Genomic DNA, 13,106 nt, shown 5'->3' on the forward strand with positions numbered 1-13,106 from the left:
CCAACGTATTGCCCATCACTGGATGCCTCAACACGCCCAAGGAGCAGGTCTCGTTCTTCTTTAGGTATCGCCTTCTTCTCGTAGTCAACACTATTCTAATCTATAACCATCACATGGTTATACAAAATAACTATCACTATAACATTAGGGTATAACAATCCCAAATGTTACTGCCTAAACTTAATGACTTCTAGGCTGACCTTTTAGGATACTGAATCCTTGCTTAAAAGAAATCACTATTCAAAGAATTATCCACAACGTGTATATATATCTTCCATTCTTAACTCTCTTTCTCTCAAATCATATCAATTTGTACTGGAGTTCTTCCACAAGGTAGGTCAAGTCGTACCAGCATACTCTCTAAATCTAAAACTTCAAGTATTCATGCAGTTCATTTTGGAAGAATTTAATCCGTACACAACTGAAATCCCATTCTCTATTTCCTCAAGGAATTCCATCTGTCTTGGACTAGCTTACTTCTTCATAATCAAAATGAAATGTTCCTCCTCCTAGATGGTACCTCGATAAACGATCAGCTATTAACCTCAACTCAAGAGTTTCTCTCTTATGATTAACATAGCTCTTCTATCCATCATGAGTTGCCTCTTATTCTGACTCTAATCCAAAGAATTTGTTCTTACTGCTCACGTAAATCCTTAAGACAAGCTTTTACTCCCCATATAAAAGTCTCCAATATAAGGGCAATCTAGGTTTCCACAAACACGGTGCTTCGCCAGAAACCATTTATTCGCGATTGGATAAAACTATTATCATAAGTGAATCCTACTAAGGCCAAAGCTTCTCCCACACACTGTACTCTTCCGAACACAAATTTCATTGTAACATTCGAATCAAAACAAACTCCAAATACTTGGGATACTAATTCATCAACCTTGAATATCCTTCCTCGTACTACTAAAAGGTATTCCATATCTACACTGGTATGAATAGAAATACTCTTAATGAAAAATGTTACTCTTACCACCTGGTAACAATTCAGAGTACGAACTAAACGTACAATACCACAATCAGTAAAAATAGGGCCTCGCTTGAATCAAACTGCGTACAAGTTATAAACCTCAATGATTTAACTTACCCAAAGTATCAATAATGCACTAATACCATCAATTGTAATCTAATCAACCTTAGATAAGCTTAACAATATAGAGGTCTTAGAAAAAATACCAGTGACGGCGCCAACTCCTTTAGTTCCTGGGGCGTCAGCATCTGCGTCTCTAGAAGTACCTGCATACACTTAAGCTAGTACTAGAGGTCGTGGCATTGGTTTGGAATCTCCAATGGGAACAGTTCCATTTCTCCGGCCTCTTTTGGGACAATTTCTGATGAAGTGGTCAGGTTGGCCACATCTAAAACAGAGTCCAAAGGTAAGTTTGCACTTGCCTCCATGGTTCTTTCCTGACATCCCACATATTAGGTATGTGGTTAGTATTGAGCTTCCAGTCTCGATGCCTTTTCCCTTATCTGGTCCAGTAGATATCTTCTTCATTTCTAGATTTTTCTTCAGTAGCAGACAATGAAGTTCTCTTTCATTCGGTATTGATCTGGATAGCTAGACCTCTCTGCTCAGCCTCTGCTATCGCGGCCACGTTTACCAACTCTTGGTAATTCTTTATTCTTAGGCAAGCTACTTGGCTATGGATCCATGGCTGAAGTCCAGCTTGAAACTTTCGTGCCTGCATCCTTTGAGTAGAAATCAAGTGTGGTGCAAACCTTCCTAACACCATAAACTTAGCAGCATACTGCTCTACGGTCAAACTACCTTGAGTTAAAGTCACGAACTCCTACGCCTTTAGCTGTTAGATAGAATCTGGGAAGAATCCGTTGTTAACTCTTCCTTAAAGTTCTCCCAAGACAATGCATCCAAACTTCCTAGTTCCCTAACTAGAAGTTGCCTTTGTGTATCCTACCATATTCCAGCTTCTCCTTAGAATAGGTATACAACATATAGAACCTTCTGGTCCTCAGTACATCCACAGATCTCGTCTGTCCTTTTGAGATCCATAATCCATTTCTCGGCTTTTAGTGGCTCTTCATTACCAGAAAAGTTTGGATAATGATGGATCAAGAACTTCTCACACAGACAATCCCTGACTTCGAGTCTGGGTACATGTGCTTGCTGATGTTGCTGTTGTCTAAGCATGTCAGTCAGCAAACGTACGGCTTCAACTAATCCTCCATCCATCGGGGGATTTTGATTATCCTAATTTGTAACTCCCTCAGGGTTTTGAGGTATCCTACCTCGAGTCATGTCACTTCCTAAATCACACGAGTACACGTGTTACAGCCACATACTATCTCTTATACTTCAAGAAATTCAAGCCTAGTAAAGACTAAAATTTCAAGCCTAATATTTGGTGCATTTCCTAAGGACATGTGGATTTAAACCCAGAGACGTATTGCTCTGATACCACCATGTGACGCCCCAAAATTCCGCTTGGGATCGGACGGACATTTGAAGCGTCGAGACATGCAACACAAGGTTACCTGCCCCCGTTCAAGACATATAAGATGCAATATTCCTAACATGCATATAGCATTATGCAATATTCGCAGCGGACAAATTTTTTTTTCTTCAGCAATACTATGCACCAAACTGAAATATCCCAAATACTTAAAACATTTTTCATACATAATGACATACTCAAAAACTGATATCACAACACTAGTCCGAAATGGTTGTGATCAAAAGAGTGATGGAGATTGAACTCCACAAATACAAGTAGTAATCTGAGGTAACTACTGTACGAACACCTACATCGCATCGTCGCTTAGGTGACCGTTTCCAGTTGGTCGATTCCTGATTCTCCTTCAGATCCTGTAAAAGATCTACCATTCGGGGGAATGGTAGTTGGGACTACCACAGTGAGATTTGATTACAAATCTCAGCAAGTTAACAAGAAACTTCCACACAAGTTAATGATGCATGCATGGCAGTAAAAGCATGAATGCATAATCAAATCGTAAGTAATCATAGCATAACTTGACATACAACATAACATAACTGGCATAACTTAAATTGAAACTGAAGCTTAGCATGAACGTGACTTGAAACATAACATGAATGTGAGCTTGGAACATAACATGGACTTGAAACATAGCATGAACGTGAACATGCATAATTTGAACTTGAACTTGAGCATGACATAACATAAATGTGAACTTGGAACATAACGTAAACGTGAACATAACATAACATGAACTTGGAATATAACGTGAACGTGAACATAACATAACATGAACTTGGAATATAACGTGAATGTGAACATAACATAACATGAACTTGAAACATATTCTTGTCTCATGGGATTACCATGATTGCGTGAACGTAAACTTGAACGTAACATAACGTGAAACATGACTTGAACTTGGAATCTTATTCAATAGTCTTAATCATTAACATGACCATATGGGTGCTACACAGGTCCCCTTGAGCCGTGTGTCCCTGCCGATTACCGCATCACATCACAGGTTTCTATACCAGCTGTGAGTGCGTTAATACGTACTCCACAGTTGTTGTGGCCCCACGTATTCTACGTGTCACAATTGCTGTGTCTCACGTAGTGTATGCTCCACAGTTGTTGTGGCCCCATACTTCATGCTCCACAGTTGTTGTGGCCCCATGACTTATCTGTTTGTGCCACACTTGCTGTGGACACACGTAACATAATGTGTAGCACCATCGGCGTTAGTGCCTGGCGCGCTCCGGTGACCAGCTAATTAGGCCCCATTCGCAACCTGTTGACTGTACTTCGTCAACCCAGGGAATTTCACACCTATTTAGACACTCCAGCGTGAACAAAGGAGTTCCACTAGGATATTACCCCATCCTAGCGCTTAGGGTCGTGATTGACATGAATGACTTAACTGGCAGACATGACATTTCGTAACGTGACGTAACATGAACATTACATAAAAGACATAAATCTTGACGTAACATAACGTGACATGAACGTAGGACGACAGACATGACATACTTCGAGACATAAATGTAACAGAGAACATTTCATAACATGTCATACATGTAACATGCAACATTTCGTAACATGGCATACCATATAACAGACAACATTTCTTAACGTGGCGTAACATGTGACAATGAATATTACATGACAAGAAATACATGTAACAGATGGCATACTTAACTTAACATGACATACTTGCAATGTATAGCATGTATAGCAATACGTGACAGAATATCTTGTGTAACAGATGAATAATTCATGACAGAATAAATTCTGTGTAACAGATAAATATGTAATGACTTGGCATGGCACATATGATAACATGCATACATACAATTTAGTTCCCTTACTTATCACACATACACATTAAATTGATAGTAAGTTAAAAGCTAACTTACCTCGATCTTCGCGTTTCGAGACAAAGCTCAAGTGCGATCACGAGAAACTGAAAGTAGTGATTTCTAAAAATTAGAATTTAATCACTAACAAATTAGGAATATGGAAAAATATCAACGAGTAAAATTACCATTTTACCCTCTACATGTGAGAAAATGACCATTTTACCCCTAACTTAAGGATTTTGCATCATAACTTCAAAAATCACCAAAATTTACATACCTTATGTAAATTTTGTCCTAAACTCAAATATCAATTCATAAAAATTTAAAACTAAACACAACCATCAAAACTCTATATGGCCGAAACTTACAAAGGCTATTTCCTTTGCTTTTTGTTGTAATTCTTTCAAATCTCAAAACTCATGATTAAACCAAAATTTTTCTTCTACTACACTCATAACATATTCTTAAGAATAATCATGTTTTGAATCATGAACAAAAGTCATCAAAATCACTAAAACCATACTTGAACTTTTTGGTTTCTCTTCTAAGTTCAAAACAGAATTTTGTTTCTAACTTGTTTTGATCAACCTCTTGATCCATGACTTATAAAGAAGTGATCTTCAAACCAAAACATCACATGGTTCAAAAAGGTGTCCTAAAACAGATCCAAGCTTCAAACTCAAGATCACATGGGTAAACATCGACCAAAACATAAATTTAGGCAAGAACATCATCACTTTGGCCTAACCGAATATCTCCTTCCATAAAATTTCATATGTTCGAAACTAACATCAAATATCTTCAAAATAACATTCTAACATGTATATAAGATGCTTAGGATCTTCCAATAAAAATATCAAAGCCATTGGAATAAGATTAAACCATAAAAGATTTAAACTTTCTCAAAACAGAAACTGTTTTTCCTCTTCCAGTTTCTAAGTTTCTAGACCTAAGAAAATATTTCACCAAAACTTTTAATCATGCAACAAATCCTCAACCAATAATCATATACACATGTTAACAGTACTCCATAAAAATTTCGGACCAAGATCTATTCATTAGCTTGGTCAAAAACTCCAAAATATAACACACTCTCCAGTTTATCGCCCAGAATGACCTTTCTGGGGTCTAAACAACTTTTTACCAATCAAATGATCTCCAAATGGAACAAATAAGATATCCACGTAAACTAGACTCCAAAAGAAACAACTTTAATGAAGGAAACGTTGCGAGGAAACACTTACAAAAGCTTCGAAACAGGCATTCAAAAGAGGTACGAAAAACTGTCCGAGAGTGTCTTTTGTGTTCTATGAAGGAAAAGTGTAAAGGAGAGTTGCTTTTTCGTGGGAAGTGGACTGAAGAGCTTCTTACACAAGCTATGTAAAGTGATAGGACTGAAGGAATGGTTGAGTGTTGGCCTTTTCTTCTCATAAAAATCAGACCAAGATCTTTTCTCAAGGTGGAGTGTGAGAGTGAAAGAGTGAGGTGGCCCTTTTGCTTTGTCTTTCAAGAACCTTCTAGGCTCTTCTTGTACAGATCTGGCCAGCCAAGTGGGGGTACAAAACTTAGCCATGAAGCAATCCTATGGTGACCAAATTCGTGGGCCTTAATGGGCCTAAACCGAATGGGCCTAAAATTTGGGGTTTAAAGAGGGTTTGGGTTGCTATCAAGCCCAAATCCAATATCACTTGGCCCAATCAATTTTTCAAGGTTAACAAGGTTGGATAATGATGTTCTAACACAAATTTGAAGGATTAATAGCATGTGGAAGTGATTTAATCAAGTGATTAAACACAATGCTAGAAATCGGATTAGAAAATATTTAGAGGCCAACTTTAGGGTTTTGGGGAAACCGTTTAGGGTTTCGATTTCAACCATGCTTTTGGGCTTTCGATTGGATTCCCACCATTTAGAATTTCACTAGGATTGAAAACCTCTTTGATCTGGCAGAATTTGGTTGAGCAGATGAAACAAAGTTTTGCTTAAGCGACATGATCTCACACCTTCATTCATTCAAATCCAACAAACGTTCCTCATGGTGCCAAGTGTCTAATATTATTCACTAAGTGTGGCTAAGATCTTGCCAAGTGTCCAAATAAAACTTCTCTAATCCAATTTGGACATTCCACACTGTGATTTCGAAACACTGCAATTTGTGCGCTTACCGAGGTTACTATTCACTTCGAAAAAGTGAATCATAAACTTAACACTAAAAATTCCTAAATATTCATATTAACCTACAGTGAAAATATTATACCGAAATTCAACCTCGAAGTGCCCCTAAAAATAATTTCACAATTCTCAACAGACGTTTCGTCCGAAATTATGAAAATAGGCTATTGTGCCATAAAATCCTAAATAATCCACCGAGTCTAATGGCGTAGACCATAATGCAATCTGACACTTCTAACCACCTCAAATAAATAAAACTCATATTTCTAGCAGCATAGTGAGTGATAACACTGACTATGTTGACAGACTAAAACCTATGCAATAGGTCGATTCGTAAAAACTTATGGGGCTTTCACGAGAGTCCTAAAGTCAAAAGAAATTCCGCCAATGAATTTCTAGCGGGCTGTTACAGCTAGTCTAGTAGCTCTGATACCATGATAGAATGAGACAAAAAGATAAATGTCATAATGTTCATTATATCATATTTTCTCACACAACAGATACACGGTGCCTTGGATAGTTTATATAGGCATTCAGTACAACAAATATGCGCTGGAATAAAAAGCAGAAAAAGGAATAAGTTTGTTACAATAGAATTGAAAACATAATTCTTGAAGCTTCTAGAGCAGCTGACGTGGGTTACTACAGCTTGGAATGTTTTAAGTGTGCATCAGCTTGAGTAAGGTTAATAGTTTGAACCTAGTCTGAACAGGCTAACTCTAAAATGAACATACACTATGATTTGAAGAAGAAAAGATGCTTAGAAGTCCAGTATAATACTAAAAGAGTAAATTAAATATAGAAACTAATAAAAACACATAAACAATCACAAATCTTTTAGCTAACTTAATAGACACCAAACAAGGAAAATAAATTCGAAGTGTCAGTGATACTTAATTGACCAAGTCACAAACATTGTGTTTCATAAGTAATATAAAAACATGTGATGCAGGACACAATGTACACCAGCCAACGTGGCAACCAATTGAAGCCTTTCTCTGGAAGAATTTGAGGAAGTGGATTTTCGAATAAACACTAATAAGGCAGTAGAATAAGCACTAATAACACATCATATTTTCCCATTTATATGCTTACTTTTCTTTGCCAACAAATTAGTAATTTCTTTGTTGTCTTTTTGTTTTTTTTTACTTTCCATCTAAGAAGTTATTTTCTTAGAAGACTAGAAGTGTCCATCTTTAAAAAGAGACCAACATTGTAATGGGAAGATATGTTATAATTCATATTTTCTGTTTGAAGTCAAAGGAATCCTTTGTTTTTTTCAATTGCTTCCATTATGTCATTTTGGCATCAGAACCCGGTTGTACCTGGTGTGATGGTAAGGGACAAGAACGAGAGTAGTCACTCCCAATACAAAGAACGTGGAGTGCAGGCCCTTTGGGCGGCTGTACACTCATAGATTCAACAAAATCAGCAACGGTTTGAAGGTCTTGAATGGATGCTTCATGAAATACAACAAACCATAACCAACATCCATGTTGACGGAAACAAGAATCAAGATGCAGGCAAGATTGTTCGTGCTCGTGGGTACATATCGTGAAAAATAAACCAAGCATATGATGAGTCGTCTAGTGATGAATAAATTGGTGGTATTGATGGGGGAGATCAAGGGAATAGAAGGGGTCTAGATAATGACAACAATTATTGGATCAAAATTGATTTTCCATGTTTCAATGGTCACCTACATGTCGAGAGCTTTCTCGATTGGTTGTTGGAAGTAGAAAAAATTTCCGACTACACGGAGATTCCAGAAGCACAATAGGTGAAGCTCATGTCTTGTAAGCTCAGGGGAGGAGTATCAGCACGGTGGGAACAAATGCAAAGTAATCGAAGGAGCCGAGGCAAACAACTGGTGCATGCTTGGACAAAAATGAAGTGACTGATGAGGGTAGGCTTTCTTCCACCAGATTATGAACAAATTCTATACCAACAATATCAGAATTGCTGCAGAGCACAAGGCTGATTAGCGAATATACGGAGGAACTTTACTACTTGAACTCTCGGAACAACCATTAGGAGACGAAAGGATAGCAAGTTGCAAGATACATTGGAGGATTGCAAATTTCCATACAATACCAAGTCACACTACACACCGTATGGACCCTCTCAGCAGCTGTAAATCTAGCCATGTAGATTGAAGTGCAGTTAGCCCGACCACCTCCACAAGTGTCCATACCTTCTACCAAAAGAACTGAACACCCCACACAACAAAACCAACAACTACCCTCTACTAGCCAATTCCAAAGAAACGCCACCAATAACCAATATGTTAACCCCATGGCCATTTTAGCTCAAGGAAAGGGGAGTATTGGCTATAACCCCTACACCAAACCCATGACAGGAAAATGTTTTAGGTACAACCAACCTAGCCATTGCTCAAATGAGTGTCCTACTTGCCGACCTGTCAACATTATAGAAGGAGAGGAAAGCAACTAGCAAGAATAAAATAGTGAGACTGAGGAAGAAGGAGAACTAGTCAAAGGGGATGAGGGTGAATTTGTTAACTATGTGGTCCAGGGACTACTTCTTGCACCAAAACAAGAGGATAACACACAAAAGCAAGCAATATTCAAAATACGTTGCACCATTAACTACAAGGTTTGCAACTTAATAATCAATAGTGATAGCTGCGAAAACATTGTATCAAAGGCCTTGGTGACCACCTTGCAGCTGAACACAAAAAAACACCCACACCCATACAAGATCGGTTGGATTAAAAAAGGGGCGGAAGCAAGAGTATCTATTCTCTATCGCATACCTTACTCCATTGGCAAATTCTACAAGGATGAGGTGACTTGTGATGTGGTTGAGATGGATGCTCGCCACCTATTACTTGGCAGGTCTTGGCAATATGATGTGAATGCAACTTACATGGGATGTGAGAATGTTTATACATTCTGGTTGCATGACCGCAAGGTTGTGTTATTACATGTAGAAGACAAGGGCTCAAATTCCAGGGCTACTGAGGAAAAGAAGACTTATCTTACAGTCCCTAAAGATCAATTTATGAAAGATGCATGAGAGGTTGGTGAGGTATTTACTTTGATTGTGAAAGGCGAAGTTGTTGTTGAATCCTCTGTAATACCTCAAATAATGTAGCAATTACTGACTAAATTTGAGGATGCCACCCCATTGAACTTATCCAGCAGGCTCCCACCATTGCGAGACATCCAGCACCATATAGATTTGGTCCCTAGAGCAAGTTTACCAAACCTTCCACACTATTGCATGGGCCTCGAAGAGCATCATATTTTGTAGGGATAGGTCAAGGAACTCATTTGCAAGGGGCTAGTTAGGGATAGCATGAGTCCATGCACAATACTCACTTTATTAATGCCAAAGAAGGAAGGGAGCTGGAGAATGTGCGTAAACAGGCGTGCTATCAACAAGATCATGACGAAATATAGATTTCCCATTCTAAGATTAAATGACATGTTGGATATGCTTGCAGGATCTAAATTTTTTTCCAAGATTGATTTGCAAAGCGGGTATCATCAAATTAGAATCTGACCTGGTGATGAGTGGAAAACGATATTCAAAACTAAGGAAGGGCTATACGAATGGTTAGTGATGCCATTTGGCCTCTCCAACGCACCAAGCACCTTCATGCGCGTCATGCACCAAGTTCTCAAACCCTTCGTCGAAAATTTTGTAGTTGTTTATTTTGATGACATTCTCCTCTACAACCAAGATGAACAAGAAGGAAGTGTTATCAGCATTCCATGCGAGTACTTTATACATTAATTCGAAGAAGTGTACCTTTTTAACAAACAGTTTGCTATTTCTTGACTTTTTGGTGAGTGCTGAAGGAATTCACGTGGATGAAGAAAAGGTCAGAGCCATTCGAGAGTGGCCACGACCCACAACTATATATTAGGTATGAAGTTTCCATGGGCTACCTACCTTTTATCGTTGGTTCATCCGGAATTTTAGTACCCTCGTTGCACCTCTATGACATGCATGAAGAAAGGAGCATCTTGTTGGGGAGACGACCAAGATGCAAGCTTTGCAATAATAAAAAATAAGCTATCCACGGCACCCATATTGGCACTACCTACTTTTGAGAAGTTTTATAAAGTTGAATGCGATGCCTCAATAATTGGCATAAGTGTTGTTCTATAACAAGAAGGTAGAGCCATGGAGTTTTTCAGTGAGAAACTGAATGAAGCTCGACAAAAGTGGACTACCTATGAATTGGAATTCTATGTTGTTATCCTATCTTTTCAACACTGGAGCATTACTTAATTCAGTTTGAGTTCATGCTTTACACTGAACATCATGCCCTGAAGTTCATAAATGCCCAAGGATGCCTCAACTGAATGCACGCATGATGTATCTCCTTCATGCAAAAGTTTACTTTAGTGCTCAAACACAAATCGGGTTAGCAAAATAAAGTGGCAGATGCTCTTAGTCATTGTGTGGCCCTGCTAGTGACTTTGCAAACTGAAGTTATTGGTTTTGAACAACTTAAGGATTTGTATGTAGATGATGAAGATTTTGCATCTGCTCCTTTGGCCCCTAACATTCCATACTCTGGAGAACATAAGGAACAAAAGGTGGGACGAACCTAGAGCATGAACCTCCAGAAGGAAGCTACCTTTTCTGAACCCTACCATAGATGTCGTTGCTAGATTGAGATATGCAGGGTACCAAAGTATGGAATAGGTACCTTGCTAAGCAGCCAATGTCAGATTTCCTTATTCAAGATGGATATCTTTTCCATGGTAACCGACTTTGCATCCCTCGAACCTCTCTCCGTGAACAAATTCTGTAGGACCTGTGCAATGGGGGACAATGGCCTTGTGAGGAGAGATAAGACCATATCTCTCGTGGTTGAGCATTATTATTGGCCCCAATTGAAGCATGATGTGGGAAAGTTCGTGCAAAGGTGTGCCACATGCCAAGTAAGCAATGGCCAAGCACAAAATGGCTATACACCCCATTATTGGTGCCTGAAAAATATGTGGGAGGACCTGAGCATGGATTTCGTACTAGAACTACCTTGTACTCTACTGGGTGCAGACTCTGTATTTATTATGGTTGATCGATTCTCTAAAATGGCACACTTTATCCATTGTCGAAAGACTTGAGATGCATCAAACGTAGTTCATCTTTTTTTAGAGAAGTTGTTTGGCTTCATGGGGTCCCCAGGACAATCACTTCCGATCGTGATGTCAAGTTTCTTAGCCATTTTTTGATAACTCTATGGAACAAGTTTGACACATCTCTTAAGTACAGTAGCACTTGCCATCCGCAGACCATCTACCAAATAAAGGTGACCAACCGCACACTGGGTAACATGATTTGATATATTTCAGGGGATAAGCCGAAGTAATGGGACGTCAACTTGCCAATAGTGGAATTTTCTAATTTCAATAGCTTGTGCAATCAGTCAACAGGTAAAACACCATTTGAAATCGTTTACACCAGGGCACCAAAGCACGTTTTAGACCTGGTTCCACTTCCCAAGCTCCCTGACCTTAGTGTAGCAACAAAGAACATGGCTGAAAGGATCCAACAAATACTCTCAAGTTTGTCAAAATTTGGAAACCATTAACATCAAGTATAAATATGTTGCAGATAAGCATCTAAGAGTTAAAATATTCAAGGAAGGAGACCTGGTGATGATCCATCTGTGTAAAATTCGTTTCCTCATAGGCACTTACAGTAAGTTGAAGAATAAGAAGTATGGTCCTTTTCGGATTGTCAAAAAAACCAATGACAATGCTTACGTGGTCGATCTACCAAAAGACTTGGTCATTTCTTCCACTTTCAACATAGCAGACCTCTTTGAATGCCATCCACCTGATGAACCCATGTACATTGATCATAACTCAAACATGAGTTCCACATTAAGTGGGGGAAAACTGATGCAGGACACAACACTAGCCAACGTAGCAACCAATTGAAGCCTTTTTTTGGAAGAATTTGAGGAAGTAGATTTTCGAATAAACACTAATAAGGTAGTACAACAAGCACTAATAAGACGAGATTTTCCCATTTATATGCTTAATTTTCTTTGCTAGCAAATTAGTAATTTGTTTCTTGTTTTTTGTATTTTTTACTTTCCATCTAAGAAGCTACTTCCTTAGAAGACTAGAAGACTCTCGCTTTATAAAGAGACCGACACTGTAATAGGAACATATGTCATAATTCATATTCTCTATTTGAAGTCAAAGGAATCCTCTGTTTTTTTAATTGCTTTTGTTGCGTCAACATGCTTTTTTCATCTGAATTAGTTTGTGATTTTGAAAGTATAGTAAATAAGATATATAAATATAATCCCTCGAGCTAGACATGAATGTAAATAAGAGGGTAGAGAACACACTTGATGAAACTCTACAACTAATTAGGTTTTATACATTTAGGTTGTGTTTGGATGTTGAGTTGATCTCAAATGATCTGAGTTGATATGTGAATAGTAGTATTTTGTGGATCCCATTGAGATGTGTTTGACTGTAAATAGGTTGAGATATGTGTTTGAATGTATGAAGTGAGATGGGTTGAGTTGATTTGAACAACCTAACATAGCATTAGTAACATCCATCATTAAGTGAGCTTTATAAAATAGTTTGCGAGAATCTAGTGACTA

The sequence above is a fragment of the Juglans regia genome, chromosome 10 (assembly GCF_001411555.2).
Source record: "Juglans regia cultivar Chandler chromosome 10, Walnut 2.0, whole genome shotgun sequence".
In the NCBI taxonomy this organism is placed as follows: Eukaryota; Viridiplantae; Streptophyta; class Magnoliopsida; order Fagales; family Juglandaceae; genus Juglans; species Juglans regia.